Source organism: Podarcis melisellensis (assembly GCF_964234715.1).
Source record: "Podarcis melisellensis genome assembly, chromosome: 11".
NCBI classification, from domain to species: Eukaryota; Metazoa; Chordata; class Lepidosauria; order Squamata; family Lacertidae; genus Podarcis; species Podarcis melisellensis.
Window position 1 is genome coordinate 20,905,876 of NC_138543.1, and position 18,254 is coordinate 20,924,129.

General features: G+C 39.8%; 1 protein-coding gene across 5 annotated transcripts in view; it reads left to right on the forward strand.

Moving 5' to 3' along the window:
* The window catches only part of MCC (MCC regulator of WNT signaling pathway), a 207,861-nt gene that overhangs the window by 66,025 nt on the left and 123,582 nt on the right, over positions 1 to 18,254 (forward strand). The gene's annotated exons all lie outside the window — the stretch shown is intronic.

Below are 18,254 nucleotides of genomic sequence, written 5' to 3' on the forward strand. Positions count from 1 at the left end.
ACTGTCTCTCAGAAATGCTTTAAAATCCGTCACAGAGTACAGATTTTTAATGCCATATCAAAAATCATTTAAATGGTCAGTTTTGGATATGCAGTCTTGATTTGTTTTATTGCTTGTTTGCTTTATAGCTTCTTCATATAGCATATTCTGCAGGAAGATGAAAGCTACATGGATTATGTTTATTTATAGAGTTAGTATTTCTGGCTTTTTGTGCAGTTGGAAAAGGCATCAGACATAAACCTGAAATGCAAGGGACAAATTGGCATCCTGGCAAGGCTGGACAAAGGGATAAGAATTTGGTCTGGGAGGTGGAGGAGAGGGTGGCCAAGATTCAGCCAGTGGTGCTTCCATATTTTATTTGTAAGCCTATATTTTGTAAGAGAAATGAATAATTGCCTTGGATGATAACTGAGAGTTCAGTGTAAAGACACCAGACACCTTTTTTTCCTAAGTGATGGGAGTCTGCTTCAGAATTCTTTGCCAAAACTCTTAATTCTGCCCAGCACTGCTATTATATGGAATACAGCATTCTGGTTGGTTGAGTGCTTAGTTCTGTCTTGGTGTGACCTGAAGGCACATCCTGTTTAGACTGAATGGCTTGACACCTATTGCAAGTTAAAAAAAAAAACAGAATAAAAACTGCATCTTGGCATCAGTATAGTAGGAGTTGTGGACAACACTCAAGCCTGACCTTCATCATGAGTAAATGACTCAATGAATGAACTCCTCAAAACTTGCCATAATTAGGATGGGTCTCTTGCACTGTAATCCTAAACACATTTGTATATTGTATCAAACTAATTTCTAAGGATCCATTTCTACATTACCTGAGCGCTGTGGTTTCTTTCTGTTAATCCATTACATATTACTTTGGTCCACCCGTGTATAGAAGTAGACCAACGGCATGGTTACTTTTCATTCTGTTATTCTCATTGGCATTCTTGGGATGATGGTTGTGCAGCCTGGTCTTCATAAATTGTGTCAGCCATGGTGACACTGACAGTGGCTTGTGCTGTTGCAGATGGGAACAGAATGTTATGCTTGGCAAGCAAGACCGCTATCTAACTTTGCCTAGCCTAACAGGTAGTATCCCTTAAAATACAAAATGTGTGCGTGGCTACACTGATCCATTGGCTCCTGCACATTCCAGTGCCTTGGAGTGCCCTGTGGGTTTTGGGCACAGGCTGTGACCCTGCTACTGCCCCTGGCACAGTTACTGCCAGCTAAGGCAGCTTTAGAAATGAATGCTGAGAACACTAGTACCAGAGTTGGGACTTAAAGCCAAGGTTGAGCTCTCCAGCAATACATTTCTGGGGCAGTAGACCAGGTGGTTGTTTGGATTTTGGCTGGTTTTGAATGTGTGTGCGAGTTTTTTTACAGCAACAATCTTGTATCTATATTCTGTGTTTATTGGTACTTGCTTGGCAAGTGAATGCTTTTGAGTTTCATTATTGATAGGAAGACAATGCCTTTGAATCCATTGGAGAAAATACTTAACATTTTCATGTTCTTATGTTGCTGTATGTTAAATAATACTCTAACCAGAAAGCTGCAGTAGCATAAGTGTAATACTTTCATTAGGATTAACATGTACAGTATGTGTTTAAAATCATGAGCAAGCTTTCTGATTTTTATTTAGCCACCCCAATATATTTGTTCATAGCGTTGAGTATCTGTGCAGGGATGATGGTTTCTCCCAGGAATTCAATACTGGAGACGAATGTCTAGGATTATATATGGAAGTCATGATCTGTGCTGCTTCCCACATTTTTTAGTAATTGAATATGTTGCAAATAATTCATGAACACAAAGCTGGCTCCCTTGGCTCTAAACTTCACTGATTTATGAATGCCGTACTAATGTTAAGCTTGTGTGTGTCTGTTTTTGTTTGGCTCGATGTCTTTTGTGTGGTTTATTGAAATATGTGAGGTGCTTTATCATAATGGCTGTTGTATCTCCTTTCCTCCTGCTTCTCCTTAACCCTTCTGCTCTCTGTCATTTTCTCTCAGTCTCCTCCTGCTTCCACTCTACTTGCCCAATGTGCTTGCTTTCTCGTGACATTTGATTACATCTACTTGGCCACCGGGAGACAGTAGTGTCACGGTCATTAAAGGAACTGGCTGTTGGCTGGACTTTTACTAGGATTATACAGTCCTACTGAGAGCGAGTTTCTTTTACAGTAATCCCACTATGTATACAAGTAGCCTGATTCACACATGAGATACACACAGGAGTTATTTGCTGGTTCAGCCTTTGGGGGCATACAGTTGTACCTTGGATCCCGAACGCCTTGTAAGTCGAACATTTTGGCTCCTGGACACCACAAACCTGGAAGTGAGTGTTCTGGTTTGCGAACATTCTTTGGAAAGTGAACATCCCACGGGGCTTCCGTGACTTCTGATTGGCTGCAGGAGCTTCCTGCAGCCAATTAGGAGCCGGACTTTTGTTTCCAAACGTTTCGGAAGGCAAATGGACTTCTGGAACAGATTCCATTCGACTTCCAAGGTACCACTGTACTCCTGTCTCCTAGTATGGATGACTAGGAATGTCAGTAGGCTCAACTAGGTTATAATCAACAAGTAGCTATATGTCAGTATCCCTTTAATACGGCAAAAAGATATTTGCACAGCAATAAGTGTCATCAAGCAGACACAGAAAATGTGCATGGAGAAATCACAATGACAATTAGAAACTGAGTCAAACCATTGGTTTTTCTAGCTCAGCTAACTGGCAGCAGATTTACAGGATTTCAGATAGAGCTCTCTCCAATTTCTACCTGTGGGTGGTGGAACATGGGACCTTCTGTATTCAAAGCAGATGTTCTGTCCTGAGTCGTGAGAAGACCTCTTGGACTGTCTGGTTGGAGGAGCTTGAGTTGGAGGCTGATGATCCTTGGGAGGGACCCAGTGAGCTGGGATGAGGATAGCCCTGGCACTGGCATGAACAGACAGCTCAAACCCAACCTACCAGAAGCAATTCCCATTTGCTTGCGCAGTCCAAAGAAACATTCTGCTTGCTGCGTTAAAGCCATGTCTGCCCCAGGGGACATGTCAACCGTTGGATCAACGTCTTAGCTCACTTAGCTCTGCTATGCACTTTTTGTGCCTTTAACACTTGGCTTGATTATTTGCCGTACTGTTTTAAGCATTAAAGATTTTGGCAAAAACCATAATCTGATTTCGATTTCTTCATCCAGCATTCTACCACTCAACTATGGCCCTTTTCCAAAAAGGCTGGGCTGGGTAAATTAAAATATCAGTTTTGAAATTGATTTGAACAGCCCTACTATCTTGACTGAAACATATTAATACAGAACATTTTCTGGGCATCGGTTTTAGAGTTCGGGTGAAGATCCAGTTGTATTCTTTTAATTGTAATTTTCCCCAAGAGGGAACTATGTTGAGAATAAAGGATGTTGTCTTTCTTTAAACAGCTTTCGCCTGTAATTGCTCCCTGCAATTCCCAAAGCTTTAAATAAACCCTATTTTGCTCTAAGGAATGAATATGGCTTGTTAGAACAGCCAAAAGGTAAAACAAATCTTGTATCAGAACAGATAACATAAGGATGTTTTCAGTTCCAAAATATAATTTATTATCCCAACCTGAAGTTTCTGAACACTTTCCAGGACATGATGTTACTTGTTACAAGCGGTTTGGTGTATAGGCGAAGATCTGTAATGCATTAACTGGGAACAGGTTTTGTGTGAATTTCAGGTTGGAAATAGTGTGTCACAGGTGTATTGTTCCGTCCTTCATTTTGTACTGTTGAGCTTGTCTATCCTGTTTTTGGTAGACAACAATATACTGTGTCAGGGCATTGTGTAAGTTTATAATTAGCCAAAGTTACACCAAAAGCTAAAGCAGTTTTGTGGTAGCCCCTATTATGAACTTATAGTGCAAGAGAGTATATGCCATTGGCCAAGATTAAAAAAAATGGAGGACACAAAAATGTTGTCAGATGAGAATCCAATTTTCCTAAAGTATGATGCCTGTGAGCTTATAGGTATCCATATATAATTTGTATTGCAGGTTGCTAAATCAGCACTACCTAGTGACCTTCCGCTTACGCTGTCAAGTACTTAAAAATATTATTTTGACATTGTGAAACATAACTTTAAAAAGGAACGTCCCATGCGACTTAAAAATCTTAGGAGTTCTGAAGGAATATTTTATTTTATTAATAAATTTATATCCTGTCCTTCCTCTGAGAGGAGCTCAAGCAATAATTTATTTCATTTTATTTAATATAACTTTTGTACATCTCGATTGTGAGAAAAGGCCTTGGAGCAATTTAAATTTGAATCATCTTTAAAAATTCTAGCACAGACTGCGAAAGATCTCTACTTAAATGGCTTTAAGATGGAGGTCTTCAATAGGTGCCCAAAGGACAATAGAGGTGGCATCTGTCTTAATGTTCAACAGGAGGGAATTCCAAAGGGTAGGTGCCATGACATGAAAGGCCAAATTCCAATATTGTGCAGAACAGACTTCCTGATAAGTCCTGTTATCTAAAGAAGGCCCTCTCCTGTAGAGTGCAGTGATTGATTGGGTGTATAAGAGGTGAGATGGTCTTGTAGATATCCTGGTCCCCAAGCTACATTAGGGTTTTATATACCAGAACCAGCAATTTGAACTTAGCTCGGTAGATAATTGGCAGCCAGTGTGATTCTTTCAACAGTGGAGTAACCTGGTAGCAAAATTCTGCACCAATGAGCAGTTGAGCTGTTGCATTTTGCATTAACTGCAGCTTCTGGACCAATGTCAAGGGCAGCATCATGTAGAACACATAGCAGTAATCCAACCTGGATTCCAGCACCAATCAGATATTCCCAAACCACTAAGTCAAGGTGTTCGATGTTAAAACAGGGGAGTATGATTCCATTGAGTGCATAGCTGGGATTTCATTTCAATCTGGCAATGAGGAAACACTTTGTCATTCCTTTCTGCACTGCTGGTGTAATTTCCCCTAGACCAGGCATCCCTAACCTGCAGCCCTCCAGATGTTTTGGCCTACAACTCCCATGATCCCTAGCTAACAGGACCAGTGGTCAGGGATGATGGGAACTGGAGGGCTGAAGGTTGGGGATGCCTGCCTTAGACCAAGTAGGGGAAGCCCATTCCGCAGTTCCTTCCCAAAGTTGCTCCATTCCTCAGGAAAACTCTTTATCGTTGCTGCTATAGGGAGGTGGTGTAGCATTTTCTTTGGCTCCACATGCTGTTGGTGATGCAAGTAGAATGATGTTATATTAGTCATGGAAACAACTGGGATTCTTGCCAAGTTTCTTATCTCTCTGCCTTTATGCCTTATCCGTATAAGAAAAGTTACTTTAATGAACAAAAAAAAAAAAAGATTGTACATTACTATCTCAAAACATATGTAAGGGATCACGCTAATGCTTTTCCACCTGTGGGTGTAGTAGATTTCAGAATATTAGGTATGTTATGTTTAAAAAATAGTATCTAGTAGATTCTGGAAAATAAAATCTTTGCGAATTATAAAGTATAATTATCTTTTGGTAGGTTTGTTAAATTGAACTAGTTACTTTTACATTTTGGTTTTTAGGAACTTTCTTTTGACCGCTCTGGTGGAAATATCCGTTACTATCAATCTAAACATATGCTACCTAGTACCGTATTTACATGAATCTAATAAGCACTTCAGTTTTCAAAACCTTGGAATCAAAAAAGTATTTGCTGGCACAATCAAATCTAATGCGCAACCTAATTTTCACAATGTAATTTGGCCAAAAAAGGTGCACATTACATTTGAGTAAATACAGTATTATCATCTCCTAGTCAGTAAAGTGAATTATTGGTATCCATTAACAATGTGGCAGCCATCGGTGTTTCCTTGGTTGATTAAATATTTGACTCTAATAGATTTATCGAGAGGATGGAATCTTTTTGGGTAACTTCGGAATTCTGATTGGAACATTCTACTGGCATTTTTCAGAATCTGCCATTATTTTCATTAATTTGCTTACAACATCTTGCATGAACCCTCTCTATTACAGCAATAGTTAACCAATTCATACCAGTCATATGCAGGCACAGGGCATTTTGTTGAGGCAAAGGACAATATATATCTCTCTCTTTCCCCTCTCCCTTCCATGTGCTAAAGCCACATGAGTTGACACCTGGTGCTGCCTCAATACAGCTGTGTACTTCTGTCACTAGGGTTTGTTGAAAACGGTTTCTCTGTGCGAACCGGGAAGGGACCTCTCCAGACAAAGGAACAACTCTTCTTTTCTCATCTCTGTGGCTGCAATCTTCTGGGCGACGCAGACTCCATTAGTTGAATGCGCATGCGTACTGCATCAGTTTCACTCCCTCCCACCCCTCTGCGCAGCCCTGCGTACTGACAGCCTACGCTACGCAACTGCCCTTGGGTGCCATGTCCGTTACCCCTGTGCTGTGTAGAACTATGGTCCAGTGTGAAATTTGTATGTGTGCAGACACATGGATTTTAACTGAACTGAGCAAATGACAGCGTTGAAGGAAATGGTAGTGGACTTAGAGCTAGCTGAAATTCAAATTGAGTTGACTTGGGCTGGGAAAAGAGAAGTGAAAATGGAACTCTGTTTGTGGCTTTCACACAATTCTGTAATACATGCAGAGAATGTCAGCAAAGATTGCTGTCTGCCTTTGCTTCATGTTGTTGCAGATGCTTTGTTTGGTAGTTTGCTGAATGAATGAGGTATAGCTTGTATTCATCTATCCCTGTTTAGCTGAGCTCAGATAGCATTGCTCTGCTTTCAATGAAATGTAATATTAGCACTGTTTATCCATTTTTAAATTGGCATCTTCAAGATGGCCCAGTTAATGAATGATGGAAAAGTAGCAACCAGAGGGTTATCTAATTTTCAAAAAATGAATAGATGTAAGGGATGGTTTTTTATGGTGGAACTCATGGACGGTAGCCAGGAAGTCTAGATATCAAAGTTAAGAGGAGACAGTTTTTTAAAAATTACTTTAAATCAAACCATAATTATTCACAACTAAACAAATAATCTAATCTCCTTGTTTAAAAATGTGAACATTTTAGATGAATTGTGAATATAGACAATCTTTTTAAAATGGGTAGATGAGACATTTCTGGCACTCCAGTGTACTCTCCAGGTTGTAATTCAGTATGGTAAGTAAATGATGCGTGGCAGATGTGTGTAACATCTTCTTGGTGGCTTTTTTTTTAAAAAAAATGAAAAGCAGCTGTGGGAAGCTGCCAGTTTGACCAGAGGATTGGTAGTTGAGAAGGGAGCACTAATCCCTTGCCCTTTTGTGTTCAGAGTCACAAATCTGCAGCTATTTTTTCACTTGCAGAACAAAACATAAGGATATATTTGTTTTCCTTCCTAGTACAGGGGTTAGAAACATGGGATCCAGGGGTTGAATACTGCCCTCCAAGTCATCCTGTATGGCTCTAAAAACTTCTCCTTCATACCTTAAATGCTCCCCCCCCCAAGTGTGTGTGTGTGTGTGTGTGTCCAGGAATTCTGACAATGCTTGTTGCTTGTCTGGATAGAAGATTGAGAAGGGTATGAGGATTTGTAGAAACTAGTTCAGGAGTCGCCAACCTTTTTGCACTAGTGGGCATATTTAGTGGGCCCTGTATACCTGAAGGAGTGTCTTCACCCCCATCGTTCAGCCTAGACACTGCAGTCCACCTCTGAGGGCCTTCTGGCAGTTCCCTCACTGCGAGAAGTGAAGTTACAGGGAACCAGGCAGAGGGCCTTCTCGGTAGTGGCACCCGCCCTGTAGAACACCCTCCCATTCAGATGTCAAACAGATAAACAACTATTTGACTTTTAGGAGACATCTGACAGCAGCCCTGTATCAACAAGTTTTTAATGTTTGACACTTTATTATGTTTTTATATGTGATGGAAGCTGCCAAGAGTGGGTAGGGCAACCCAGCTAGATAGGTGGGGTATTAATTATTATTATTATTATTATTATTATTATTATTATTATTATTATTATTATTATTTCAGATTTTGAGTGAATGGTGTGGGTGCAAATCACAAAAACGCTGCCTTAGAGAGGATGTGAAATAACACAAAACATTTCAATTTCAGGGGCTACTTTTTCCACTTAAAAAAAGAAGAGATTTGGAAGATTGTTACAGGTGTCTGCCATGTACTTTGATCCTTCAAACAGCCCCCATGGATTGTTATATTGTGTGTGCTGCAATGTGAAAATCTAGATTATAGCATCAGTTTGGGGCCTTGGTATATATCTACCTTTTTCCTCTAGGCTTGGGCACACAAATGGGAAATAAGCCAAAATCACATCCATGAATTTGCCTGTAGTCTGGTTCATTGATAACATTTCTAGTATGCTATTCCTAGCGTGACAGACATACGGCATTTCTGGTGTATAAAACACATCACTTCAAAGAATGTTTACTTTCTGGATTTGTGTGAGCTGCTTATCAGTTGCACACAATGTTTGAGGCTTGCATGTCATTAAACTGAAGCACTATAAAAAGATTTCTCAAACACAGGGGCATTGTCAGTACAGATAATGCTGTTCTCAAGACCTCCTAATGAAAAAATGGCAGAGATTATGTAATTCATCTGTATGCTATTAAAATACTTGCAGCTAATAGCCAGGCACTAAGAAATGCACTATGGACTGCATGGTTAATAAGGCTGAACATGCGTTGCCTGAAAGTAACATGCCAGGCATGGTAGATTACCACAGCAAATCTATCCCTATACCTGTACAGCCAGAAATTCATTTCTTTAAGATTATTTACAGTGCAACATAATAAAAGATCCCATAACCTTAGTTAGAAATCCAAGGGCACAGATCCCCTAACCTTACTTGGAAATCCAAGGGCACAATTTTTAACTTAATTTTACTCAAAACTGTGCCACAGTTTTTGAAATCCTTTAAATGTTCATATATTTCTATGAGCTTCTGTGGGCTCAGTGCCAGCTTGCACGATGAGCTGGTGACTTTGCCGTGACACTGGAGAGATTAAGAAAAACCACTTGCTTGCTTGATGTTCGTACATTGATATTATTAACTAGATTTTTGCTTATACAGTTTATACAGTTTGGAAGTAATTCACTCTGTTCACTTTTTCAAAGTACATTTAAATAATGGAGCATTAATTCTAGTTTTCATTGGCTTGAAAGAGAAGAATTAAACCAGCTCAAATAAGGAGGGCAGAGATTAACATAGGTTTTTGACATTATATATAATTGGAATAAAATACAATAAAAAACCCCAACCTTTTATTATTCTTAGCATTACTAAGTAGTATTATTCACTTAAAAATATTCAGTAGGTAAGCTTCTAGTGTGAACATAACAGAAGTGGAGGTGTTTACTTGGAATTATGCCTGGGGATTTTGAAAATCACTATTTTGAGGAGACGGATGTTATTAATAAGAAAAATGTAAATGTCACTGTGTTAAATGACCATCTTCTATGCTTGTTGTGTGTCTGAGGTTACCACTTAAAACACAGGCAATACTTGTCTTTTAATTACCTGTACTTCAGTTGTACATTTTAGGCTAATGTGCACATGGTAGGTACATGAAAACATTGTCCTGAGTGGTAGTCAGGATGCTCAACTATGCAGTGGACTGTTCTTCCTTATTTCCCCCCCAAGGGTGTACCGAAAGAGTCAACATATTGTGGGTGAAATGTCTCTGGTAGCCAAGGCGAGCTGCATTTGAGTAGTTTTACCTGCAAAATCATTTCTACCACAGCTTGCTTACAAGTAGCAGCTGCTATTACACCCCTCCCTCCCCAAACCACCCCCTGCTGAACATTGGAGTTCACCAGTTTACTCCATATTTTGATGATATTTTATTGATGTTTGCTAATTTTAATTCTTTATTGTTAGCTGCTCAGAGCTCAGCATGGTTGTTGGAAAAGTGGAGTGCAACCACAAAATCAAATATGTCCCAGAGCCTCCCGAAGGGATTCTGGTTTTGAGGGGCTCCGGTGGGCAATGGCACCCAGGCCTGGTGATCATCCTCTGAGGCCCTTCTTTGTGCGCCTCTTCAATGAGAGGTCCAGAGGGTGGCAACATGAGAACAGGACTGCAGTGGTTCACTGGTTCCTGTTTCTGGAATGCTCTCCCCAGGGAGGGCTTCCTTGGCCCTTTCAATGTACAGGCATCCCTCTCACTTACGTAGGAGTTACATTATGGGACTCCGTGTGTATAACTGAAATCACATGAAGTGGGGAGCACTCTACTTAACAGGGAGGGCGTGTGGGGAAAAGATAGCAAGAGACTCATGTGCACCACCAGGGCTGCTGCATGGAAGTTGCTTGGGGGGTCACTGCCCAGCCTGCCCCAAGCCTTCCCTCGCTTGGGGTCGCTGTCCCAAGCCTTCCCTCCAATCCCACCGATTGCAGTAAGCGAGCAGCTGAGAGCAACTTCTAAGCAGCAGCCCCAAGCAAGGCCTGGCAGTGGCCCCGAGGGAAAGAAGGCTCAGGACAGGACAGGCAGCGGCCTTTGAAATGTCTTTGTGGTAGGGAGGTTATGGGCTTGTTTTGTTTTTGCTCTTGTATTATGTATTTTGTGTTTACATTTAGTATTTTTACGCTGTGAACCGTGCTGTGATCTTCGGATGAAGGGCAGTATGGAAATTAATTAAATAAGTTATAATAGCCATTCCCTGAGCCTGGTTTTTGTGTGCAGTGTGCCTTAAGCGACATAACATAACAGTGTCTCCAGGGGTGCCTGGAGTGCAACAAAGCTGAACAAAACCAGTGAAAGCTGAAGGATTGGAGAGGTAAGGAAGAAAAAGAGCTTAGTGGTTGTCACAGTTTCCCACCAGGTGCACTCTTGGCTGTTTTAATAATAATAAAAAAATGTCTTTAGTACATCCCTATAGATTCATTACTGTTTTGTCCTCTTACCTTTCATATTTGAGTACTCTGCTGCATTCCAATTCCTCCATATTTAGGCTCCTGATTGGGTATGTTTGTTTAAGAACTATGAAAGCTCATGCCATTGAGTTTCAATACCTATTCCTTTTGGAAGTCAAAGAAATACACTAATCGCCTTTCACGGATGAGCTGTTCTCTTAATCCCAGGAAATTGCTCTGAATTCCTGTTTTTTTCTGTGTTATTGGTGGGTTTCATGGTAAATCCATTTTTCTGCGTAGAATAGATTGCATGAAAGCTAATAACTGATTCTAATCATGTATGGATAAGTTGCTCCATTCAGAGTGTCATACAGCAATATTCTTAGATTAATAAGTCTTCAGTTTGCATCAGAGTGATTGGCTTCAGACCTTTCTAGCCTCCTACACTATTAGCATCCATACACAGATGGCATATGCAGCATTAATCATTGTGAACAAAAGGGTGATATAATTCCTAAATATGTTGTAGATGACTAATTGAAGATGCTTAGGAGTATCACAGAGTGTTGCGTTGATACCAATATCTAATGACATGAAAACTTATTATTCATTTGAATCCTAGAATGAATTATCACAGCAAACCTTTTGCGAATGAGAACTGATAATCATGAATGCAAAATTAGTACTGTTTATCTCTGATTGTTAATGAATTTAATACGTTGTTTAGTATAGCAATATACCAGTGCAAGATTCGTCAGATTAATTTGAAGCAATTCCTTCTTCCTGCAACCTCATATGTCGTACTCCATGACATTTGGAAGTCCCTCCTGACCCTCTTGAGAGAATGGGGTACATGGGCTGTAGGAAGGACGAGGGGAAAGGAAAAGATACGCGCGCCATTTTTACTTCTGTAAAATTTCTGTGTCATTTGCCTTCAGACAATTCCTTGAGACCTGGAAATTGGAACTATTCTAGTACACACATAAGATTTCTTGTTTGGGTTCCAGTTTGCAGTTGGGCATAGAAGCTGGCTTGCCTTATGGTGAGAGGCCCAGCAAGAGCAAGACTAGCAAATGGGAGCAGATATCTGATGAGAGGACTGACACCTCTCGTCTTACCCTCCCTCTCTTCTGCTGCCTCCATGCCACAAACAACTGTTTTTTGGTGCCTGGGCCCATTTTGTATTGGCTCCTTCTCTCATTTGTGAGTCACCCCTTCTCCCATCTGCTGTTGTTCTAGGGCACAACCCATTCTTCTGACCCACATTCCAGTCACACAGGTTTCACTACAGAACACTCTCGAGGTCCCTGCTTCTCCTTCCATTTTAAGACTAAAGCTCTGTGACTGACACCATGGGAAATAAATTATTGTACTAGGGACTGTCATCTGAAATGCTTTCTGTACTGTTCCGGCACTGAAATATAACAATTTTGTTTAAAGAGCATGAAGGTCCATAAAATCCAAGCCATTAATTACACTGCAGTACAGTGATTGTCAAGACATCCTTTGAGATAATCTCAAAACTCAGTTTTTCTTAGCTAGGCTGTGTGTATTCATTTATAGTACTGCTCTTAGGCTCTCAAATCAGAAAGAAATTGGGATGAATACACTTTAGGAAAGTCTACAGACCTCTTTATTACATTGGAGGGTTTGATTTAAGAGCTTGTTTACATTTCAGAATGAAACATGTAAGTGCTAAGCAAATTTTGCAACACCACGAGAGGCTGAAAAGCTATTATGAATCTCTTTTTTTGTAAAATAGCTCTAATTTGCTTTAGATACACAGTACATGATGTAAAATTAGCTAGAACCTTTCTAAACAGGGTGAAAATCTGCTATGGAAACAAATTATTACTTTCTCTTTTGTACAAGAGACAACAGACTAACCACCACTGCAGCAACATGGACATTTCTTTCTTTTTAAGAAAATCTAATCCTGCTTTAATATTAATTAATTCCCAAGGCACTCTGTTCAGTTTGTTCTCATTCTCTACTGTAACCTTTGAGTGTGTTGATCATCAGAATCGACCTGGGGACCAAACTAGCTTATAAAAGTAGGCAATTCCTCTTGATAAGACATTCAAGTGGGAGATCATTAACTCTCTCCAGGACCCCTGAATGCAAGTTATAATTTGATTTTGCTAATTATTTTATCTTCCATGTTTGCGTCGCCTATTTATCTGCAGTGGGTCTCACCTCCTTGTTTCCTCCCCTCCCTTTTCCCCATGGCATTTTGTGCCCTTGCTTGCTGTAATTACTTGGGTTGTGACAATTTTCATGTTGGGCATTCAGAAATGCATGCTCTCATTTTCCTCCACGTTTACTTGGTGACTGGCAATTGTCTCTTCAGCCAGGGACCCTGGATGTGTTTTTAAGGTGGTGTGGAGGTGGGGATGTCATGACAGTCAGGATATAATGACAACTATTTGCCCATCTACTGTACTTATTTAATGATCAAAGAATAAAGTTGGAAAGAACATTCAGTATTATTCAGATGAGTTTCCCACAACCATTTCAATAGATTAACAGAAAAATCAAAGTAGTACTAATTGAGTGAATTAATGTCAAGAGCATCAGTCAGCTTTGCCTCTAGCAATGGTCTTTTATGCCTAATGGCTTGAGGGACTGAGTGTCCCTTCCCCGATCATTCTTACAGTGGGGAATCTAGTCCCCTATGTATCTCATCCCTCTTCTCCGCTTCCAAGATGGTGTCAATTTGTTATTGTTTTATCCTATGCCTTTAGGTTTCCCATTTTACTTAAAGCCTTTCAGCAGAAGGTTGAATCATAGAATAGAATCATAGAGTTGGAAGAGACCATAAGGGCCATCGAGTCCAACCCCCTGCCAAGCAGGAAACACCATCAGAGCACTCCTGACATATGGTTGTCAAGCCTCTGCTTAAAGACCTCCAAAGAAGGAGACTCCACCATACTCCTTGGCAGCAAATTCCACTGTCGAACAGCTCTTACTGTCAGGAAGTTCTTCCTAATGTTTAGGTGGAATCTTCTTTCTTGTAGTTTGGATCCATTGCTCCGTGTCCACTTCTCTGGAGCAGCAGAAAACAACCTTTCTCCCTCCTCTATGTGACATCCTTTTATATATTTGAACATGGCTATCATATCACCCCTTAACCTCCTCTTCTCCAGGCTAAACATGCCCAGTTCCCTTAGCCGTTCCTCATAAGGCATCGTTTCCAGGCCTTTGACCATTTTGGTTGCCCTCCTCTGGACACGTTCCAGTTTGTCAGTGTCCTTCTTGAACTGTGGTGCCCAGAACTGGACACAGTACTCCAGGTGAGGTCTGACCAGAGCAGAATACAGTGGCACTATTACTTCCCTTGCATTTAGAAATAAATCCGTTATCTCCAAATAGCTCAGATAGTACAAATGTTTGATGAACAACAGCTTTGTGTTTTTGTAAGCTACATAGAGCACTGCATGTTTGTAAAACGTTAGTGTAAATGTTTAGGAAAGCTAGATAGAATCAGGTATTGTATAATGTATGCATGATGTTTATATTTGGTACATTGGGGAAATGGTTTAATTAGCCATTCTTAACTCTTTAAGCTATTAATTTCAATAAATAGCAGATACTGTTGCATTTTTAAAATGGCTTCTTGTTGACAGGTTGTACTACCACCTAGAAACAAAGTTGATTACCAAATCTTTCTACCAGTTTGTAATTTCCTCATTTTCCCCCCTTTCCTTACCTTTAAACCATACTGTGCAGCTCCATCAGTGGAAAGCAAATGTGACTTTTTCAACAGTTTTCAGGTGTCCCAAGGACTAAGGTGGTATCTCGGTTCTCAAACAGCTTAGTTGACGAACAAATTGGCTTCAGAACTTCGAAAGCCCAGAAGTCAGTGTTGCGGTGTTTGAACGTTTTTCGGAAGCCGAACGTTCGACACGGCTTTCCCTTGAGTGCAGGAAGCTCCTGCAGCCAATCGGAAGCTGCGCCTAGTTTTTTGAATGATTTGAGGAATTCGAACGGACTTCCGGAATGGATTAAGTTCGAGAACCAAGGTTCTACTGTACATGGTTTTTAAATATACTCATGAGCACTATACTATGGCCACTGTTAAAATGATCTCTTCCTTACTTTCTTCAACCTTTGCTGTAGATTTATGCTAGCATCCGTTCTTGCCAAATTCCCAAAGTTACTACTTCTCCTGCTTTAGATGTTTCAGGAGAGGTGTTCTTGTCTTACCTGTTTTTTAGATTTACAGTAATGATTCTGCATTGCAGTATAGAAACTGTAGAGGTACTGCAAAGGGTTTTTATAAGAATGAAATTACTGTTTATGCTTGTGAATGAGTCTGATAATTCTGTACCATAATTGTAAAACTTATCTCTAGTTATAGGATAAATATCTTGCTCTTTTACAGATGTACATATGCCTCACTATGGCATTTTTGTGCCATAAAAATATTTAAATATTGCTTCTTAAGAAATTACAGCTGTAAAATTGTAACCACTGTCTGTTAAATTCCTGCAAATGATGTATTTTTCATTCTACTCTCTTTCTTCAACCATACCATTTTCCCTTAAATGAATTACAAAATGAGACGGGTAGACTAGACAAAGTTGGGTAGGAAGGAACTTGGAATATGTATTGTGAAAAGTCAGACCATTAAAAAACATTGGACGATATTTTAAATTAGGGTATGATCATCTATAGGTCGATCCAATTTCTTGCCTGTTGCTTATTTTCCTGTTATTATCGCTCTGACATTTTAGACTGTACTAGAGAAAACAATTGACCTGAATAAGTGGAAAGGGTTTTGGCCAGAGATCAACTACTGACATTCCACTAGTACTAACTTCTTGGTGATATTTTGCTTTCATTAGTGCTACATTTCATAGACATGGTGCTTTGCAGGTAGATAATTGGCAAATGTAATAAATAATACATGATTTATAGGTGTATACCAGAGTGATAATTTTAGCTATGTTATTTTAAGTGAATATCTGTAAGTCTGCACTACCAACAAGTAGAAGGAAATAGTAATTGTTTGAAGACTGGGTCCTGGCAACACGTTAAATAAATGAAAAACATAGGGGGAAATATGAAATAAAGCTATTTTATATCTGTCCTGGTTTTTTTTTTAAAAAAAGTTTACTTGTAATTACAATAGAGAGTCACTGTGATATTTTTGCATTATATCAGGTTGCAAATGGGAAACAAAGGGAAAGAATTATATAATACAACTTTCTATCCTCCTATGTAAGTCATTACTACTTCCAAATAGTCTGTATAAATTTGGGGTGTTAAATTATCTATTTTAAGTCCATCCTATGCTGTGGGCAGAAGAAAACTAATTATATAGGAAGGCCCCTGCTTGATAGGATGAAAGCCCTATTGAGTCAAGCATGATGTTGTTTGGGTGGCAACCAGATGCCTATGGGAAGACCACATGCAAAACATGAGTTCAGTAGCACAAATCCCACTTGTTATCCCAAATAACTGGTACTTAGAGACATACAATTGGCAATATTGTCATCTTGATTTCATGAATTTGTCTAATTCTTTCATAAAATGGGATTATGTGAAATGTATAATTGCTTATATTAGGAAGAAGCCGTGTGTTCCAAGCTGTCTAAAATAAAACAGTCACTGACCCTTATTTTGCCTTATTTACCATATTTAAAGAGTATAGCAGATTGCAAAAATAATTTGTTGTTTTTGCAGAAGTTGTTGCATAGTATGCAAAATCTTGGAACCTACCTCTGTATAATGAATCTTTATGTGAGTCCATTGTACAAGACTTGACACATTTCCTCCTTCTGTAAAATGTGTAGCTTAGTTCAGCTAGTACAGTGGTACCTCGGGTTACATATGCTTCAGGTTACATACACTTAAGGTTACAGACTCCGCTAACCCAGAAATAGTGCTTCAGGTTAAGAACTTTGCTTCAGGATGAGAACAGGAATTGTGGTCCTGTGGCGTGGCAGCAGCAGGAGGCCCCGTTAGCTAAAGTGGCGCTTCAGGTTAAGAACAGTTTCAGGTTAAGAACAGACCTCCGGAACAAATTAAGTACTTAACCCGAGGTACCACTGTATATCTTTCATGGTGGAGAGACGTGATTTTAACAATCTAACCACCTTGATTCTTCACCAGAAGCTTCCTTAGCAGCTGTGAGCTAGCACAATTAGACTTTCTCTTATTCAAGGATTTAGAGGTCTATGAATGTACTTCATACTTTTTAAATAAGTAGTGTAAAAAAACAAAAACAAGGAAGAGGCCATGGAATTCCCTAAATTCTTGAGCTGCTTCCATATTGCTCCAGACATTGCTGCTGTGAGCTGACAGTTATAAATATGCTTTGGCTTCAACAATAGTATTAGCATTGCTAAAATTATGCCCTATATTTAGAAGTTGTAACAGAGTTTGGCTTACTTCCTTCTGAGATTTTTTTATGATTACAATAAAAATACCTTTCCTCTTAGGATTTCACCAATCTTTCTGGATCAGGGATAGCAAACACAGTGACCTCTAGATCAGGGGTCAGCAAACTTTTTCAGCAGGGGGCTGGTCCACTGTCCCCCAGATCTTGTGGGGGTCCAGACTATAGGGGGGGGAATGAACCAATTCCTATGCCTCACAAATAACTGAGAGATGCATTTTAAATAAAAGGACACATTCTACTCATGTAAAAACACTGATTCCTGGACCGTCTGGATTTAGAAGGCGATTGGGCCAGATCTGGCCCCTGAGCCTTAGTTTGCTGATCTAGAAGCATTTACATGTTTTTGTTGATGTTAATCTTCTTCGATAGAGATGTCTTGATGACGTCTTTTAAAATCAAATTTCAGTTACGCCTTCCTAGTATGAGACACTTCAGTTGCTTTTCTCAGCTGTATGAGTTCAGCCACTTTACAAGATTTCGTAGCTGAAGCAGTGTAGGATGCTCTAATGTCATGTTGTCATATGGGAAAAGCTTTTCACAAATTATGATAACTCTTTTTCACACCTCCAGGTACATCAACCTCTAGTTACTGTATTTTTTGCTCCATAAGACTCATCTGACCATAAGACGCACCTAGTTTTTAGAGGAGGAAAACAAGAAAAAAAATATTTCGAATGGATGTATGATTTTTGTGGTTCATGCTGTGACCACATACATGTGACCTGATGGTGAATTTGGGGTGACCCAATGCAAAAATCCTGAGGATCCATGGGCTTTTACCTCCCCCCTCCCAGGCAGCCTCCACTAGCTTCCCTTATCTCTCTTCTGATCCCACTGATCAGCTGTTTCCTTTCAACACACCCTTCCCTCTTGTTTGCCTTAGTGTAGTATCTTTTCCTTAGATGGAGCAGTTTTTTGCTCCTCATTTTCTTGTAATTTCTCTCCTTATTGCTTTAGTCTTCCTGTCCCCCCCCCTTTTGCAAGTTTGCTGTCTTTACCTCCCCCCTCCCAGGCAGC